The sequence below is a fragment of the Procambarus clarkii genome, chromosome 10 (assembly GCF_040958095.1).
Source record: "Procambarus clarkii isolate CNS0578487 chromosome 10, FALCON_Pclarkii_2.0, whole genome shotgun sequence".
NCBI classification, from domain to species: Eukaryota; Metazoa; Arthropoda; class Malacostraca; order Decapoda; family Cambaridae; genus Procambarus; species Procambarus clarkii.
In genome coordinates this window covers 20715170-20735500 of record NC_091159.1, presented here as the reverse complement: position 1 = coordinate 20735500, position 20331 = coordinate 20715170, and the positions used below count along the sequence as shown (strand labels likewise).

The following is a 20331-nucleotide window of genomic DNA, read 5'->3' as shown; positions in this document are numbered from 1 at the left end:
TAGACCATATTTTTTAATATACAGGTTATGTTAAGCAATAATCAAAGTTATCATGTTGTTTGTAATTGTTATTTTCATGTGTATAATATTGTACATTTTTTGTCATTTCAGGTGAGTCCACGTGCGTTCTTTGTGGGTGTCGTGTGAGTCCTTTACTCACGGGGGTGAGTATATGTCAGTACCTGAGTACAGGGGACGGCTTTCTTATTTCGGGAGCTCTGTGTGCTCTTAAGAGATCCGGGAATTGGGGTTGTGCCTCTAATGTGTAAAAACCCGGTAGTGTTGTTGACTAAGGCTCTCAGAGAGAGGGTGGCGTATCTCTAGGGTGGACGCGTGCACGCACGCACGCACGCACGCACACACACACACGCACGCACACACACACACACACACACACACACACACACACACACACACACACACCATCATCATCAAGCTTGGCCGCTACTTAACTGTTCTGGCCCTGTTTAGTGTTTATCCCGTGGGAGTGGTGGGAGGTAGGTAAGAGCGTGGGCTTACCGTGGGAGTGGTGGGAGGTAGGTAAGAGCGTGGGTTTACCGTGGGAGTGGTGGGAGGTAGGTAAGACCGTGGGCTTACCATGGGAGTGGTGGGAGGTAGGTAAGACCGTGGGCTTACCATGGGAGTGGTGGGAGGTAGGTAAGACCGTGGGCTTACCATGGGAGTGGTGCTGGGAGGCTGGAGCCATATACAACAGACACAATCTTGACCATCTTGGCAGCGATCACTCTTGTATCATTCATGGCAGTTGACCTCTGTTGAAATTTATAAGGTAAACTGCCGACTCCTTCCCCGCCTTGGTATCCCTGGTCTACTATCCAACCATCCAAGGATGGATCTAGGTGGCTAGTACACGTCCAACCATCCAAGGATGGATCTAGGTGGCTAGTACACGTTCAACCATCCACGTATGGATTTAGCTAGCTATATAATCTCCGTTATCCAAGTATGGTTCTAGTTGTTATTTAAGCATTCTAAAATTGATGCTGCTAGTATATACATTCGCTAAGTTTCTCACACACCCCACATGGGGTGATTAACAGGGGGGGGGGAGGTTGTGAGGGGTGAGGGGAGGGGGGTGTGAGGGGTGAGGGGGGGTAGTGAGGGTGGAGGAGACATGTTGTGATCACCAATAGAAAGGTTAGTCTGAAACATTGATGGTTGAGGCTGGCCCTGCATGTGGGAGAGGTGGGAGGGAGAGGTGGGAGGGAGAGGTGGGAGGGGGACGTGGGAGGGGGACGTGGGAGGGAGAGGAAGGAGAGAATATAGGAATTAAAATAAAAGGTGAAGAGAATATTTAAACAAATGTTAATGTGGAAAGGAACTCTTACATTAAGCCACACCATGACCCCTGAGACACGAGGCCACACCATGACCCCCTGAGACACGAGGCCACACCATGACCCCCTGAGACACGAGGCCACACCATGAACCCCTGAGACAAGAGGCCACACCATGACCCCTGATACACGAGGCCACACCATGACCCCTGAGACACGAGGCCACACCATGTCCCCTGAGACAAGAGGCCACACCATGACCCCTGAGACACGAGGCCACACCATGACCCCCTGAGACACGAGGCCACACCATGACCCCCTGAGACACGAGGCCACACCATGACCCCCTGAGACACGAGGCCACACCATGACCCCCTGAGACACGAGGCCACACCATGACCCCCTGAGACACGAGGCCACACCATGACCCCCTGAGACACGAGGCCACACCATGACCCCCTGAGACAAGAGGCCACACCATGAACCCCTGAGACACGAGGTCACACCATGACCCCTGAGACACGAGGCCACACCATGACCCCTGAGACACGAGGCCACACCATGACTCCTGAGACACGAGGCCACACCATGAACCCTGAGACACGAGGCCACACCATGAACCCTGAGACACGAGGCCACACCATGACCCCTGAGACACGAGGCCACACCATGACCCCTGAGACACGAGGCCACACCATGACCCCTGAGACACGAGGCTACACCATGACCCCTGAGACACGAGGCCACACCATGAACCCCTGAGACACGAGGCCACACCATTAACCCCTGAGACACGAGGCCACACCATGAACCCCTGAGACACGAGACCACACCATGAACCCCTGAGACAAGAGGCCACACCATGACCCCTGAGACACGAGGCCACACCATGACCCCTGAGACACGAGGCCACACCATGACCCCTGAGACAAGAGGCCACACCATGACCCCTGAGACACGAGGCCACACCATGAACCCTGAGACACGAGGCCACACCATGACCCCTGAGACAAGAGGCCACACCATGACCCCTGAGACACGAGGCCACACCATGAACCCTGAGACACGAGGCCACACCATGACCCCTGAGACAAGAGGCCACACCATGAACCCTGAGACACGAGGCCACACCATGAACCCTGAGACACGAGGCCACACCATGAACCCTGAGACACGAGGCCACACCATGACCCCCTGAGACAAGAGGCCACACCATGACCCCCTGAGACAAGAGGCCACACCATGACCCCCTGAGACACGAGGCCACACCATGCCCCCCTGAGACACGAGGCCACACCATGACCCCTGAGACAAGAGGCCACACCATGACCCCTGAGACAAGAGGCCACACCATGAACCCTGAGACACGAGGCCACACCATGACCCCTGAGACACGAGGCCACACCATGACCCCTGAGACACGAGGCCACACCATGAACCATGAGACACGAGGCCACACCATGACCCCCGAGACACGAGGCCACACCATGACCCCTGAGACACGAGGCCACACCATGACCCCTGAGACACGAGGCCACACCATGAACCCTGAGACACGAGGCCACACCATGACCCCCTGAGACAAGAGGCCACACCATGACCCCCTGAGACAAGAGGCCACACCATGACCCCCTGAGACAAGAGGCCACACCATGACCCCCTGAGACAAGAGGCCACACCATGACCCCCTGAGACACGAGGCCACACCATGACCCTTGAGACAAGAGGCCACACCATGAACCCTGAGACAAGAGGCCACACCATGACCCCCTGAGACAAGAGGCCACACCATGACCCCCTGAGACAAGAGGCCACACCATGACCCCCTGAGACACGAGGCCACACCATGAACCTACTGCGAGGACAAAATGAGTGGTTCCTAGGGTCAATATCCTCGCGGCCCGGTCTCTGACCAGGCCTCCTGGTTGGTAGTCTGATCAACCAGGCTGTTAGATGCCGCTGATCGCAATGTTAAATATGAATTACGATCCGGTCATTTTAAGGATTCCTTTATTAGCCGGCCACCACTAAATTCCCATCCGGCCAATATTAAAATCAGAGGGACCCGAAAATAGGTTTATAATTCTCCTCTGTATCGGGCGATATTGACAGCGTCTGAAATTGAAGGTCCGCGCGCCATGTGGGAGACTGCCAGAGACCGTGGGAGATGGGTGAGGACCGTGGGAGATGGATGAGGACCGTGGGAGATGGGTGAGGACCGTGGGAGATGGATGAGGACCGTGGGAGATGGATGAGGACCGTGGGAGATGGGTGAGGACCGTGGGAGATGGGTGAGGACCGTGGGAGATGGGTGAGGACCGTGGGAGATGGGTGAGGACCGTGGGAGATGGGTAAGGACCGTGGGAGATGGGTGAGGACCGTGGGAGATGGGTGAGGACCGTGGGAGATGGGTGAGGATAGTGGAAGGGTGAGTGAGGACCGTGGGAGGGAATGAGTGTGAACGGTTGTAGCAAGGATGAGGTAAGGCTTACCCATAAACCATGGCGTGGGAGGTGTGAGGGGATAATGACTCGTGTAAATATGAGATAGTGAGGCAAGGGCCGTGTGTAGTGAGGTGTATAGGGCAAGGAGGTCTTGTATGAGGTGGCTGCTGGATGGGTGGAGGTTTGGAAGTGTCTGTGGGTAGTGTATTTTGGTCACGTTCGACTCCCAGGCGAACTAAGATGATGAACTACCAGCATGATGAACCACCAACATAAGGAGACTCGCTATTCCGTTTTCTATTCATGGGTCTATCGTTTAGATTAGATTAGGTTCGGGTAATTCAGTACATCGTATTTGTGGCGTTGTGAACAACCCGTCCTCTTATAACGTCACTTTTGGCTCGTATGCGCACTATGGCCAAATTTGGACGTAATTTGAAATGAAATCGACTCACAAAAGTGACGTACTGTTCCGTTTTCTGTTTGAGTCGTCCGGCCCTCCTCGGACAGCTTAGAAGAGGAACTTTCAATTCACGTTTTTCATAACGTTTTGAAACTTTATGAGAATTTCCTGCCCACCTAACCTATCAGAGGACCCTTAACTTACTGTTGTTGAAAAAAAAGTCCTAAATTTATTTTCAATTTTTTTTCATTTTCAAATTACGTCCATATTCGGCCATACGGCCAAAAGCGACGTTCTTTTTATGAGGACAGGTTGTTGTGACAACTGATCAGAGAACCCATCTGAAGGGGGTAACTGCGTTAGTCTCTCGAGTAAATGACTATATATCATCCAAGCTGGCGCTTCCGAGTAACAGATGGCGCTGTTATTGACGCAATATGGGCACCAGTGATCTTGGGCGTCACTACGCTACCTGGAACATACCTGAAGAGGGTTTCAGGAGTTTTCCTACTCCCCCGGACCTGAGGCCAGGCTTCTCCGGCCTGATAGAGCGAAGAACGTGAGAAGCCAGAAAATGCGATAACAAAGAGGAATATAAATAGGAGAAATAGTGATGTATATACGACAGCGAGGTGTATACATACATGTATAATATACAGCGAGGTGTATATTATACAACAGAGGTTGTATAAGCGAGAGTCGGCCGTGTATGTTCGTAAATGAAATTTATTTGCTCTATAAACTCTTCTGTGGCGATGGGAATATAGAGTTGAGGTTCATGGGGGTTGACTCTTGTAAGCTGCTAGTCAGGTTAGCCAGCTGTGAACCATCCAGGTGTGTCAGGTTAGCCAGCTGTGAACCATCCGGGTGTGTCAGGTTAGCCAGCTGTGAGCTATCCGGGTGTGTCAGGTTAGCCAGCTGTGAGCTATCCGGGTGTGTCAGGTTAGCCAGCTGTGAGCTATCCGGGTGTGTCAGGTTAGCCAGCTGTGAGCTATCCGGGTGTGTCAGGTTAGCCAGCTGTGAGCTATCCGGGTGTCAGGTTAGCCAGCTGTGAACCATCCAGGTGTCAGGTTAGCCAGCTGTGAACCATCCGGGTTTCCTTGACAGCTTGCCAAGCCAGATCATCCTCTTACATAATTTATGAGGTCAGGGTTTCCGGCAGCGTTCGCGAGGAAGCCTGTATTCCGGCAGCGTTCGCGAGGAAGCCTGTATTCCGGCAGCGTTCGTGAGGAAGCCTGGATTCCGGCAGCGTTCGTGAGGAAGCCTGTATTCCGGCAGCGTTCGTGAGGAAGCCTGTATTCCGACAGCGTTCATGAGGAAGCCTGTATTCCGGCAGCGTTCGCGAGGAAGCCTGTATTCCGGCAGCGTTCGCGAGGAAGCCTGTATTCCGGCAGCGTTCGTGAGGAAGCCTGTATTCCGGCAGCGTTCGCGAGGAAGCCTGTATTCCGACAGCGTTCGCGAGGAAGCCTGTATTCCGGCAGCGTTCGTGAGGAAGCCTGTATTCCGGCAGCGTTCGCGAGGAAGCCTGTATTCCGGCAGCGTTCGCGAGGAAGCCTGTATTCCGGCAGCGTTCGTGAGGAAGCCTGTATTCCGGCAGCGTTCGCGAGGAAGCCTGTATTCCGGCAGCGTTCGTGAGGAAGCCTGTATTCCGGCAGCGTTCGTGAGGAAGCCTGTATTCCGACAGCGTTCGTGAGGAAGCCTGTATTCCGACAGCGTTCATGAGGAAGCCTGTATTCCGGCAGCGTTCGTGAGGAAGCCTGGATTCCGACAGCGTTCGTGAGGAAGCCTGTATTCCGACAGCGTTCATGAGGAAGCCTGTATTCCGGCAGCGTTCGTGAGGAAGCCTGGATTCCGACAGCGTTCGTGAGGAAGCCTGGCAAGATATTGAGTATTGGGAAATACAATCTTTGAAGGCCCTCAATTGCATGTAGATCTCAAATGAGTCCCGATTGTTCGACAATGGAACTGATCTCGTGATTGTAAATGGTTCTTCAAATCTGGAGATATAAAGACCATAGAGCTGACAAAAAAATATTGAGGCTGTTGAATTGGATCGAACTTGCGTCCCCAGGACTCCCCAGACCCGTGTTCTTTCTCAAAGATACACCAGGTTGTTGTTGTGATTGCATTCTGCAATAGAGAGTTGTCGCATGCAGTACAAACGGAGGATTGAGAAGTTTTAAGTGTGTCTTCCCTTGTGTTGAAGGTGTTCAGTACTCTACTTTATTTGGTGTTCAAGGTGTTCAAATACAGTAATGTATTTGAACACTGTGCTGTTGGCCTCGCAGTGCTCTAGTACCACAAGATGGTACTGCTTCTTAGTACTTCAAGTACCTCTTCTTAGTACTTCAAGTACCTCCTCTCAGCCCAAAGATGAGGTTCTCATATATGAAGAGCTACTCCTCAATTCTCCCATCTTTCTCCTCATACTTCTCTTCACCCGTAAACGTCTGGGATATGTGTATTACCATCTCTTGCTCCTCTTCCATATTCCATTTTTCTAATCTCTTCTTTCTCGTCTACTCCTGTCCGTCTCTGTCTTCTTCTGCCCCATCTTCTCCGTCTTCGAAGAACAATAGTGTGTTGGCGAGGCCACGTGTGTGTGTTGGCGAGGCCACGTGTGTGTGTGTGTTGGCGAGGCCACGTGTGTGTGTTGGCGAGGCCACGTGTGTGTGTGTGTTGGCGAGGCCACGTGTGTGTGTTGGCGAGGCCACGTGTGTGTGTGTGTTGGCGAGGCCACGTGTGTGTGTTGGCGAGGCCACGTGTGTGTGTGTGTTGGCGAGGCCACGTGTGTGTGTGTGTTGGCGAGGCCACGTGTGTGTGTGTGTTGGCGAGGCCACGTGTGTGTGTGTGTTGGCGAGGCCACGTGTGTGTGTGTGTTGGCGAGGCCACGTGTGTGTGTGTGTTGGCGAGGCCACGTGTGTGTGTGTGTTGGCGAGGCCACGTGTGTGTGTGTGTTGGCGAGGCCACGTGTGTGTGTGTGTTGGCGAGGCCACGTGTGTGTGTGTGTTGGCGAGGCCACGTGTATGTGTGTGTTGGCGAGGCCACGTGTGTGTGTGTGTTGGCGAGGCCACGTGTGTGTTGGGTTGGTATGCCAGCTTTACTGTCACCCCTCACACACCTGCTCTATTGTCTTTGTCCTTTATTTTAAGGGAAGTTTTCAGTGTGTGTGTGTGTGTGTGTGTGTGTGAGTGTGTGTGTGTGTGTGTGTGTGTGTGTGTGTGAGTGTGTGTGTGTGTGTGTGTGTGTGTGTGTGTGTGTGTGTGTGTGTGTGTGTGTGAGTGTGTGTGTGTGTGTGTGTGTGTGTGTGTGTGTGTGTGTGTGAGTGTGTGTGTGTGTGTGTGTGTGTGTGTGTGTGTGTGTGTGTGTGTGTGTGTGAGTGTGTGTGTGTGTGTGTGTGTGTGAGTGTGTGTGTGTGTGTGTGTGTGTGTGTGTGTGTGTGTGTGTGTGTGTGTGAGTGTGTGTGTGTGTGTGTGTGTGTGTGTACTCACCTATTTGTACTCACCTATTTGTGCTTGCGGGGGTTGAGCTTTGGCTCTTTGGTCCCGCCTCTCAACTGTCAATCAACTGGTGTACAGATTCCTGAGCCTACTGGGCTCTATCATATCTACATTTAAAACTGTGTATGGAGTCAGCCTCCACCACATCACTGCCTAATGCATTCCATCCGTTAACTACTCTGACACTAAAAAAGTTCCTTCTAACGTCTCTGTGGCTCATGTGAGTACTCAGTTTCCACCTGTGTCCCCTTGTTCGCGTCCCACCAGTGTTGAATAGTTTATCTTTGTTTACCCGGTCGATTCCTCTGAGGATTTTGTAGGTTGTGATCATGTCTCCCCTTACTCTTCTGTCTTCCAGTGTCGTAAGGTGCATTTCCCGCAGCCTTTCCTCGTAACTCATGCCTCTTAGTTCTGGGACTAGTCTAGTGGCATACCTTTGGACTTTTTCCAGCTTCGTCTTGTGCTTGACAAGGTACGGGCTCCATGCTGGGGCCGCATACTCCAGGATTGGTCTTACATATGTGGTGTACAAGATTCTGAATGATTCCTTACACAGGTTCCTGAACGCTGTTCTGATGTTAGCCAGCCTCGCATATGCCGCAGACGTTATTCTTTTTATGTGGGCTTCAGGAGACAGGTTTGGTGTGATATCAACTCCTAGATCTTTCTCTCTGTTCGTTTCATTAAGTACTTCATCTCCTATTCTGTATCCTGTGTTTGGCCTCCTATTTCCACCACCTAGTTTCATTACTTTGCATTTACTCGGGTTGAACTTCAACAGCCATTTGTTGGACCATTCACTCAGTCTGTCTAGGTCATCTTGTAGCCTCCTACTATCGTCCTCAGTTTCAATCCTCCTCATAATTTTTGCATCATCGGCAAACATTGAGAGAAACGATTCTATACCCTCTGGAAGATCATTTACATATATCAGAAACAGTATAGGTCCAAGGACTGACCCCTGCGGTACTCCACTCGTAACGTCTCGCCAATCTGAGACCTCACCCCTCACACTGACTCGTTGTCTCCTGTTACTTAGGTACTCCTGTATCCAACGGAGTACCTTCCCTTTCACTCCAGCCTGCATCTCCAGTTTTTTCACTAACCTCTTGTGTGGCACTGTGTCAAAGGCTTTCTGACAATCCAAAAATATGCAGTCTGCCCACCCTTCTCTTTCTTGCCTTATTTTTGTTGCCTGGTCATAGAATTCAAGTAACCCTGTGAGGCAGGACCTGCCATCCCTGAATCCATGTTGATGCTGTGTTACAAAGTTCTTTCGCTCCAGATGTTCCACTAGCTTTCTTCGCACAATCTTCTCCATCAACTTGCATGGTATGCAGGTTAGGGACACTGGTCTGTAATTCAGTGCCTCCTGTCTATCCCCTTTCTTGTATATCGGGACTACGTTAGCTGCTTTCCAAATTTCTGGCAGTTCCCCTGTTGCCAGTGATTTGTTATACACCATGGAGAGCGGGAGGCACAGTTCTTCTGCTCCTTCCTTTAGTATCCAAGGGGAGATTCCATCTGGACCTATAGCCTTTGTCACATCCAATTCTAGTAAACACTTCCTTACTTCCCCGCTGGTAATCTCAAACTCTTCCAGTGGTTCCTGGTTAGCTATTCCCTCTCTTATCTCTGGGATTTCTCCTTGCTCCAAGGTGAAGACCTCCTGGAATTTCTTATTCAGTTCCTCACACACTTCCTTGTCGTTTGTAGTGAATCCTTCTGCCCCTAACCTTAATTTCATAACCTGTTCCTTTACTGTTGTTTTTCTCCTGATGTGGCTATGCAGCAATTTAGGCTGAGTCTTTGCCTTGCTTGCGATGTCATTTTCGTATTGTCTTTCTGCCTCTCTTCTCATCCTAACATATTCATTCCTGGCATTCTGGTATCTTTCTCTGCTCTCCAGTGTCCTGTTATTCCTATAGTTTCTCCATGCCCTTTTACTTTGCTGCTTAGCTAGCCTACATCTCTGATTAAACCATGGGTTTCTCATCTTCATTTCACTGTTTTCCTTTTGGACTGGGACAAACTTGTTTGCTGCATCCTTGCATTTTTGCGTGATGTATTCCATCATATCTTGGGCCGTCTTTTCCCTGAGCTCTGTTTCCCATGCTATATCTGCTAGGCATTTTCTTATCTCCTCATAGTTTCCCTTTCGGTATGCTAACCTTTTGGTTTCGGTATCCCTTCTCGAGTTCAATAACCCTTCTTCAATCAGGTACTCAAACACCAATACACTGTGGTCGCTCATTCCTACTGGGTCCTCAAAACTGATTTCTCTTATGTCAGAGTCGTTCAGGGTGAAAACCAGGTCGAGTCTCGCTGGTTCGTCGTTTCCTCTCATCCTTGTGGGTTCACTGACATGCTGGGTTAAGAAGTTTCTAGTCGCCACCTCCAGTAGTTTGGCTCTCCACGTATCCTCGCCTCCATGCGGTTCCTTGTTCTCCCAATCAATCCTGCCGTGATTGAAGTCCCCCATGATGAGCAGGTGGGATCTATTTCTACAGGCAGAAGAGGCTGCCCTCTCAATTATAGTGTTAACTGCCATGTTGTTGCTTTCGTACTCTTGACTGGGTCTTTTGTCATTTGGTGGAGGATTATATATTACTGCTACTACTATCCTTGGTCCTCCCATTGTCATGGTGCCTGCTATGTAGTCTCTGAAACCCTCACAGCCCGGGATAGTCATCTCCTTAAAACTCCATTCCTTTCTCATGAGTAGGGCCACTCCTCCTCCTCCCCTACCTTCCCTCTCTTTCCTTATTATTGTGTACTCCTGGGGAAACACGGCATTCGTTATGATTCCAGAGAGTTTTGTTTCAGTGAGTCCAATTACATCTGGGTTCACTTCTTGTGCTCTTTCCCTTAGTTCACTTGCCTTGCTTGTGATCCCATCTATGTTCGAGTACATTGCCCTGAAACTAACTCTCTTCTGTTTCTCCTCTGGGGAGGACCTGTGGGGTCTGGGGTGAGCAGGAGCTGGGAGGATCTGGTATGGGGAGACTGGTGGAGGAGGAAGGGCTTGGGGGGGTAGGGGTGAGGGGGAGGGTAGGGGTAGGGGGAGGGTAGGGGGAGTGGGTGAGGGGGGAGTGGGTGAGGGGGGGGGAGGGGGAGGGTAGGGGGAGTGGGTGAGGGGGGGAGGGTAGGGGGAGTGGGTGAGGGGGGGAGGGTTGGGGGGGTGGGTTTTGGGGGGGCAATAAAGTGGGGAGGGCGTGGGGGGAAAGGGAAGGCTGAGGTGGTTGAGGAAGAGGGGAGGGTTTTGGGGAGTGGTGGAGAGGGGAAGGCTTAGGTGGGGTGGGGGAGAGTGGGGAGCTTAGGGGGGTGGGGGAGAATGAAGGGCTTGTGGGTGGGAGGGACGGAAGGGCATGTGGGAGAAGGGAGGGCTTGGGGGATGGGGGAGAAGGGAGGTCCTGGGGGGAGGGGGGAGTGGGAGGAGGGGGGTGAGTGGGAGGAGGGGGGTGAGTGGGAGGAGAGGGGTGCCTTAGGTGGGTACTTAGTGGGGGGCTGACAGGGGTTGGGGCAGGTAGGGTGTCTGTTGGGTGGAATGAAGGGGTGGTGCCGCACTCCCTGTGTGTGTGTGTGTGTGTGAGTGTGTGTGTGTGTGTGTGTGTGTGTGTGTGAGTGTGTGTGTGTGTGTGTGTGTGTGTGTGTGTGTGTGTGTGTGTGAGTGTGTGTGTGTGTGTGTGTGTGTGTGTGTGTGAGTGTGTGTGTGTGTGTGTACTCACCTAGTTGTACTCACCTAGTTGTGTTTGCGGGGGTTGAGCTCTGGCTCTTTGGTCCCGCCTCTCAACCGTCAATCAACAGGTGTACAGATTCCTGAGCCTATCGGGCTCTGTCATATCTACACTTGAAACTGTGTATGGAGTCAGCCTCCACCACATCACCCCCTAATGCATTCCATTTGTCAACCACTCTGACACTAAAAAAGTTCTTTCTAATATCTCTGTGGCTCATTTGGGCACTCAGTTTCCACCTGTGTCCCCTTGTGCGTGTTCCCCTTGTGTTAAATAGACTGTCTTTATCTACCCTATCAATCCCCTTCAGAATCTTGAATGTGGTGATCATGTCCCCCCTAACTCTTCTGTCTTCCAGCGAAGTGAGGTTTAATTCCCGTAGTCTCTCCTCGTAGCTCATACCTCTCAGCTCGGGTACTAGTCTGGTGGCAAACCTTTGAACCTTTTCCAGTTTAGTCTTATCCTTGACTAGATATGGACTCCATGCTGGGGCTGCATACTCCAGGATTGGCCTGACATATGTGGTATACAAAGTTCTGAATGATTCTTTACACAAGTTTCTGAATGCCGTTCGTATGTTGGCCAGCCTGGCATATGCCGCTGATGTTATCCGCTTGATATGTGCTGCAGGAGACAGGTCTGGCGTGATATCAACCCCCAAGTCTTTTTCCTTCTCTGACTCCTGAAGAATTTCCTCTCCCAGATGATACCTTGTATCTGGCCTCCTGCTCCCTACACCTATCTTCATTACATTACATTTGGTTGGGTTAAACTCTAACAACCATTTGTTCGACCATTCCTTCAGCTTGTCTAGGTCTTCTTGAAGCCTCAAACAGTCCTCTTTTGTTTTAATCCTTCTCATAATTTTAGCATCGTCCGCAAACATTGAGAGAAATGAATCGATACCCTCCGGGAGATCATTTACATATATCAGAAACAAGATAGGACCGAGTACAGAGCCCTGTGGGACTCCACTGGTGACTTCACGCCAATCGGAGGTCTCACCCCTCACCGTAACTCTCTGCTTCCTATTGCTTAGATACTCCCTTATCCACTGGAGCACCTTACCAGCTACACCTGCCTGTCTCTCCAGCTTATGTACCAGCCTCTTATGCGGTACTGTGTCAAAGGCTTTCCGACAATCCAAGAAAATGCAGTCCGCCCAGCCCTCTCTTTCTTGCTTAATCTGTGTCACCTGATCGTAGAATTCTATCAAGCCTGTAAGGCAAGATTTACCCTCCCTGAATCCATGTTGGCGATTTGTCACGAAGTCCCTTCTCTCCAGATGTGTTACCAGGTTTTTTCTCACGATCTTCTCCATCACCTTGCATGGTATACAAGTCAAGGACACTGGCCTGTAGTTCAGTGCCTCTTGTCTGTCGCCCTTTTTGTATATTGGGACCACATTCGCCGTCTTCCATATTTCTGGTAGGTCTCCCGTCTCTAGTGATTTACTATACACTATGGAGAGTGGCAAGCAAAGTGCCTCTGCACACTCTTTCAGTACCCATGGTGAGATCCCATCTGGACCAACCGCCTTTCTAACATCCAGATCCAGCAGGTGTCTCTTGACCTCCTCTCTCGTAATTTCGAACTCCTCCAAGGCCGCCTGGTTTACCTCCATTTCTCCTAGCACAGTGACCTCACCCTGTTCTATTGTGAAGACCTCCTGGAACCTCTTGTTGAGTTCCTCACACACCTCTCTGTCATTCTCTGTATACCTGTCCTCGCCTGTTCTAAGTTTCAATACCTGTTCTTTCACTGTTGTTTTCCTTCTGATGTGACTGTGGAGTAGCTTTGGTTCGGTCTTGGCTTTGTTTGCTATATCATTTTCAAAAATTTTCTCTGCTTCTCTTCTCACCCTGACGTACTCATTCCTGGTTCTCTGGTATCTCTCCCTGCTTTCTGGTGTTCTGTTATTCCGGAAGTTCCTCCACGCCTTCTTGTTCAGTTTCTTCGCTTCCATACATGCCCTATTATACCATGGATTCTTTTGTTGCTTCTCGGATTTTTCCCTTTGGGCCGGGATGAACCTGTTTACTGCCTCCTGACACTTTTGGGTAACATAGTCCATCATACCCTGTACAGACTTGTCTCTGAGGTCTGTGTCCCAAGGTATTTCACTTAGGAAACTTCTCATCTGTTCATAATTCCCCTTTCGGTATGCCAGCCTTTTGATTCCTAGTTCTTTTTGGGGGGAGATAAGTCCTAGCTCTACCAGGTACTCAAAGTTCAATACACTGTGGTCACTCATTCCCAAGGGCGCTTCCATCTTAACTTCCCTTATATCCCATTCATTTAGGGTAAATATCAAATCAAGCATTGCTGGTTCATCTTCTCCTCTCATTCTTGTTGGCTCTTTGGTATGCTGGCTTAGAAAGTTTCTTGTTGCCACGTCCAGCAGCTTAGCTCTCCATGTTTCTGGTCCTCCATGCGGGTCTCTGTTCTTCCAATCTATCTTCCCATGGTTGAAGTCTCCCATAATTAGTAGTCCAGATCCATTCCTGCTAGCAACAGAAGCTGCTCTTTCTATTATGTTAATGGTGGCCATGTTGTTTCTGTCATATTCCTGTCTAGGTCTTCTGTCATTTGGTGGTGGATTATATATGGCTGAGACTATAATTTTTTTCCCTCCATTTGTTACAGTACCTGCTATGTAGTCACTGAAACCTTCACAGCCCTGAATATCCATCTCCTCAAAATCCCAGCCTTTTCTTACCAGCAGAGCTACACCACCCCCACCTCTTCCTTCCCTCTCTTTCCGCATAACATAATAGTCCTGTGGAAACACTGCATTTGTTATTGTTTTCGTGATCTTTGTTTCTGTGAGGGCTATTATGTCTGGGTTTTCCTCTAGTACCAGTTCTCCAAGCTCATTTGCTTTATTTGTAATTCCATCTATGTTAGTGTACATCGCTTTGAGGCTCACTTTCTTCTGTCCCTTCTCAAATCGCCTCCTTGGTGAGTGTTCTGCTGGTGGGGGAGGCTGTTCCATGGGTGTGAGGACCTGTGAGGTGGGTAACAGGATCTCAGAGGATACTGGAATGAGGGGCGGGGGATCCAGTGAAGGGGGAGGGACAGGGAGGGTATGGGGTGAAAGGGGAGGGAGGACGGGAAGGAAAGGGGGGGAGGGAGGACTCGGGAGGAGGGGAGGGGTAGAAGGGTGGGGATTGGGTGTGGGGGGAGGGAGATTTGGCTGAACTTTTGAGTGGGGGCAGGGAGGGTTTGGGGTAGGGGGGTTTTCTATGCAGAGGAGGGAGGCGGGGTTGTCCTCCCTTCTGGTGTTACTGGGTAGCTGGTTGTGGGTTCCCCCCTCGCCTCTGGGGGTGTTGTGTTGGGAGCTGTGACTTCCTGGTTTTCCCCTCTCGCCCTGCGCCTCTTCCTTGCTTCTGCCGCCACGGCTCTCTCCTCCCTTGTCATGTCTCGCTGGAGGAATACATTTTTTAATTTTCCCACGTTTTTCAGGGAGCTCTTCCTTGATAGGATCCTCTCCTTTGTGTTCTCGTTTGCAAACACTATCTTTATCATTCGGTCTCGGTCTTTGTTGTACCGGCCTAGCCTGAAAACCTTCTCAATGCTATGCTCGGCCCCTTCCATGTCTAGTGCCTTTAGTACTTCATTCACTGCTGCTTTGTCCTTGTCATTCCACTCTGTCCTATTGGTTCCTTCCTGTTCCCTAATACCCACAGCCACCACTGATCTTTTCCTTTCCAGCAGTTGGCTAGTGGAGCGTGCCGCCTCCTGCGAGGTGGCTGCTTTCATGGCCACCTCCATCACTGCAGTCATTACTTCAGAGTTATTTTTTTTTAGTATTTCCGCAAATGTTGCTTTTATTATGGCATTCTCATCCAGAAAACTATTACCACCTTCTCCCTGGGTGGTTTTCTGACTCTCAGCCTCGATACCATTCTCTTTGAGGGTTCTAATCTCCTCCTTTGCTGCTGTCAGCTCTCTTTTCAGGTTGCTTATTTCGTTCTTCATTTCCTGCATCATTTCTTGCATCTCACTCTTGATGTCCTCCAGAAACTGGGCGAACATTTCCTTCATCTCGTCACCTTGGCTCTTTCCTGCTCCCCTGGGACCTCTGGCTGCCATCTTGACCCTGTTGGGATGGGGGAGGGAGAGAGAGAGAGAGGGGGAGAGAGAGAGAGAGAGAGAGAGAGAGAGAGAGAGAGAGAGAGAGAGAGAGAGAGAGAGAGAGAGAGAGAGAGAGAGAGAAAGGGAGTGATAAAGGGAGAGATAAATGGGTGGGTGGGGGGGGATCCGACCCTTCCACTGAAGTGAGAAGAAGGTAGAAGGGGAGGGGGGGGGAGGAGATGGAGAGAGAGGCGGGAGGGAGAGGAGAGGGAGAGAGTGGATGAGGAAGAGAGCGGGTGAGGGAGAGAGGGGGGGAGGTGTGTGTGTGTGTGTGTGTGGGCAGAGAGGGAGGGGGAAGGAAAGAGAGGGAGGGAGAGGGGGAGGGAGGGAGGGAGAGAGAGAGAGAGAGGGAGGGAGAGAGAGAGAGAGAGGGAGGGAGAGAGAGAGAGAGAGGGAGGGAGAGAGAGGGAGGGAGAGAGAGAGAGAGAGAGAGAGAGAGAGAGAGAGAGAGAGAGAGAGAGAGAGAGAGAGAGAGAGAGAGAGAGCAGGAGAGAGAGAGCAGGAGAGAGATAGTGGGAGTGGGAGAGAGGGAGTGGGAGAGAGGGAGAGTGGGGAGGGGAAGAGTGTGTGTATGGGCGATGCGGGGGACTGGGGGTGGGGGGGGGGCGGAGATGGCGACTAAGTCAGGTCAGGTCAGGTGGTGGGGTCAAGAGGGGGGGGGGGATAGTAAGGTCTATCCCAGGTGTTAATGCCTTTTCCCCTGACTGAACAATTGTGTGTGTGTGTGCGCGTGCACGTGTGTGTGTGCGTGCACGTGTGTGTGTGTCTGTTTTAGCGTGTGCACACTTGTGTGCGTGTATACGTACGTGGGCGGGCGTGCTTGTATGTGTCAAGATATCCCTTATGCGTTACCTCTGCCTAAATGAGCCACTCTGAGATTTTTAAATATATTTGATATCCTGAACGAGAATTTGATAATCTTTTACCTCAATCTGTACACCTGATTAATTGACCAGAGAGGGGTACATACCAGACTGCCTCCCGCTCACACAACCAGATGAGCGATGTATGATGACGATGGTTATCCGTCGTTGTCTCCCACTAGGTGATTCACTAAATGCTGGTAGATTGATGAGGTCTTCTTCTCTGTCTACACAAAGCTCTGGAGTCAGTCACTGTATCGTTATGTGACAGTTCACTAATTCACTGTACCACTGATCACAGTCACCACTCACAGCACAATCAGGTAGCTCCACGGCGGGTCGTCCCACCCGGTCAGGTCACACACTTACATGCACCGGTGATGCCCTAGCTCCACTTTTCGTTTCTTCGCCAAATCTTCGCACTATCGCTAGCGATATGACTATGCTATGTTGCACCCTGCTAGCTACACACTGCGAGAGGCCAAATACTATGATCTAGCCTCTATACTCCTTCAATGTCCCGAGAAATTGACGAATTTCCGCGGACCTCACTAATCGCGTGTCTCCTACAGACTCCCGCGGCGTGTGTGTGTGTGTGTGTGTGTGTGTGTGTGTGTGTGTGTGTGTGTGTGTGTGTGTGTGTGTGTGTGTATGTGTACTCACCTATTTGTGCTTGCGGGGGTTGAGCTTTGGCTCTTTGGTCCCGCCTCTCAACTGTCAATCAACTGGTGTACAGATTCCTGAGCCTACTGGGCTCTATCATATCTACATTTAAAACTGTGTATGGAGTCAGCCTCCACCACATCACATGTGTGTGTGTGTGTGTGTGTGTGTGTGTGTGTGTATTTTCACCTAGTTGTGTTTGCGGGGGTTGAGCTTTGCTCTTTCGGCCTGCCTCTCAACTGTCAAGGTTGAGAGGCGTGTGTGTGTGTATGTGTATGTATGTATGTATGTATTTACTATTTATGTAAGCAGAATCGAGCTATTAGCTCTTGGACTCCGCCTTTCTAACCAATCTATTTTTTCTTCATATATCTACTACATATATTTCTCACTAACACACACACACACACACACACACACACACACACACCCGCACACACACACGCGCGCACACACACACACGCACACACACACACGCGCGCACACACACACACGCACACACGCGCGCACACACACACACACACACACAAACACACACACACAGGAAGCAACCCTTAACAGCTGTCTAACTCCCAGATACCTATTTACTGCTAGGTGAACAAGACCATCAGAGTGAAAAAAACTCTGCCCATTTGTTTCCGCCTCGGCCGGGAATCGAACCCGAGTCTTCGTCCCTGGACTACGAGTTCCGTAGTGACTTCCTACGTAGTGAAGTCCTACTGGACTTCCCTAGGACTACGAGCCCCGAGCGCTATCCACTCAGCCGTGAGGCCCCTAAATGTGTGTGTGTGTGTGTGTATATATATATATATATATATATATATATATATATATATATATATATATATATATATATATATATTATTAAATATGACCGAAAAAGTAAGATTAATAATTCTAACACGAATTTTCTCAATCTTTCGTACATTTCTTTTCACTGTTGGAGGTAAATCAAAAATCAATTCTCCAAAATTCATTTTTATTTCTAGTCTGACGCGACACGAGCGCGTTTCGTAAAACTTATTACATTTTCAAAGACTTTAGTTCACAAATACACAACTGAATAGAACTTACGCATCTCCGATTTTATATCTACATTTGAGTGAGGTGGAAGGGGTGATGTGGCATTAACACAAGACAGAACAAAATGTGGCATTAATAGGGTATTAATTTCATCAACACAAGACAGAACAAGAGTATTAATAGGGTATTAATTTCATCCACACAAGACAGAACAAGAGTATTAATAGAGTATTAATTTCATCAACACAAGACAGAACACGAAACAATGGATATTGAATAGAAGTGTTTGTAGAAAGCCTATTGGTCCATATTTCTTGATGCTTCTATATTGGAGCGGAGTCTTGAGGTGGGTAGAATATAGTTGTGCAATAATTGGCTGTTGATTGCTGGTGTTGACTTCTTGATGTGTAGTGCCTCGCAAACGTCAAGCCGCCTGCTATCGCTGTATCTATCGATGATTTCTGTGTTGTTTACTAGGATTTCTCTGGCGATGGTTTGGTTGTGGGAAGAGATTATATGTTCCTTAATGGAGCCCTGTTGCTTATGCATCGTTAAACGCCTAGAAAGAGATGTTGTTGTCTTGCCTATATACTGGTTTTTTTGGAGCTTACAGTCCCCAAGAGGCCATTTGAAGGCATAGACGACGTTAGTCTCTTTTAAAGCGTTCTGTTTTGTGTCTGGAGAGTTTCTCATGAGTAGGCTGGCCGTTTTTCTGGTTTTATAGTAAATCGTCAGTTGTATCCTCTGGTTTTTGTCTGTAGGGATAACGTTTCTATTAACAATATCTTTCAGGACCCTTTCCTCCGTTCTATGAGCTGTGGAAAAGAAGTTCCTGTAAAATAGTCTAATAGGGGGTATAGGTGTTGTGTTAGTTGTCTCTTCAGAGGTTGCATGGCTTTTCACTTTCCTTCTTATGATGTCTTCGACGAAACCATTGGAGAAGCCGTTATTGACTAGGACCTGCCTTACCCTACAGAGTTCGTCGTCGACTTGCTTCCATTCTGAGCTGTGGCTGAGAGCACGGTCGACATATGCGTTAACAACACTCCTCTTGTACCTGTCTGGGCAGTCGCTGTTGGCATTTAGGCACATTCCTATGTTTGTTTCCTTAGTGTAGACTGCAGTGTGGAAACCTCCGCCCTTTTCCATGACTGTTACATCCAGAAAGGGCAGCTTCCCATCCTTTTCCATCTCGTAAGTGAAACGCAGCACGGAACTCTGCTCAAATGCCTCCTTCAGCTCCTGCAGATGTCTGACATCAGGTACCTGTGTAAAAATGTTGTGAACATACCTGCAGTATATGGCCGGTTTCAAGTTCATGTCGACTAAGACTTTTTGCTCGATGGTACCCATGTAGAAGTTTGCAAACAGGACACCTAGGGGAGAACCCATGGCGACCCCATCTACTTGCTTATACATGTGCCCATCCGGGCTCAAGAAGGGTGCCTCTTTAGTACAAGCTTGGAGTAGTTTCCTCAGAATATTTTCTGGTATGTCAAGAGGAGTACAGGCTGGATCACGATACACTCTGTCGGCTATCATTCCGATTGTCTCGTCCACAGGTACGTTGGTAAACAGCGATTCTACGTCCAACGAGGCTCTTATCCCTGTGGCCCGTGTGCCCCGCAGTAAGTCAACAAATTCCTTTGGAGACTTCAGGCTGAAGGCGCAAGGAACATAAGGAGTCAGCAGGCCGTTGAGTCGCTTCGCCAGTCTGTACGTGGGTGTGGGTATCTGGCTAATGATTGGCCGAAGTGGGTTTCCAGGCTTGTGTGTCTTGACATTTCCATACGCATATCCAGGTTTATATTCTCCAATGATCTTTGGCAGGTGGAGTCCGGATTTCTTGGCGTTCACAGTTTCACCAACGTACCTGTGGACGAGACAATCGGAATGATAGCCGACAGAGTGTATCGTGATACAGCCTGTACTCCTCTTGACATACCAGAAAATATTCTGAGGAAACTACTCCAAGCTTGTACTAAAGAGGCACCCTTCTTGAGCCCGGATGGGCACATGTATAAGCAAGTAGATGGGGTCGCCATGGGTTCTCCCCTAGGTGTCCTGTTTGCAAACTTCTACATGGGTACCATCGAGCAAAAAGTCTTAGTCGACATGAACTTGAAACCGGCCATATACTGCAGGTATGTTGACGACATTTTTACACAGGTACCTGATGTCAGACATCTGCAGGAGCTGAAGGAGGCATTTGAGCAGAGTTCCGTGCTGCGTTTCACTTACGAGATGGAAAAGGATGGGAAGC

The 20331-nt window shown here is 49.8% G+C and overlaps 1 protein-coding gene across 1 annotated transcript in view; it reads left to right on the top strand.

Moving 5' to 3' along the window:
- Window positions 1-20331, top strand: part of LOC123746750 (serine-rich adhesin for platelets) — a 393680-nt gene that overhangs the window by 183629 nt on the left and 189720 nt on the right. The window lies entirely within an intron of this gene.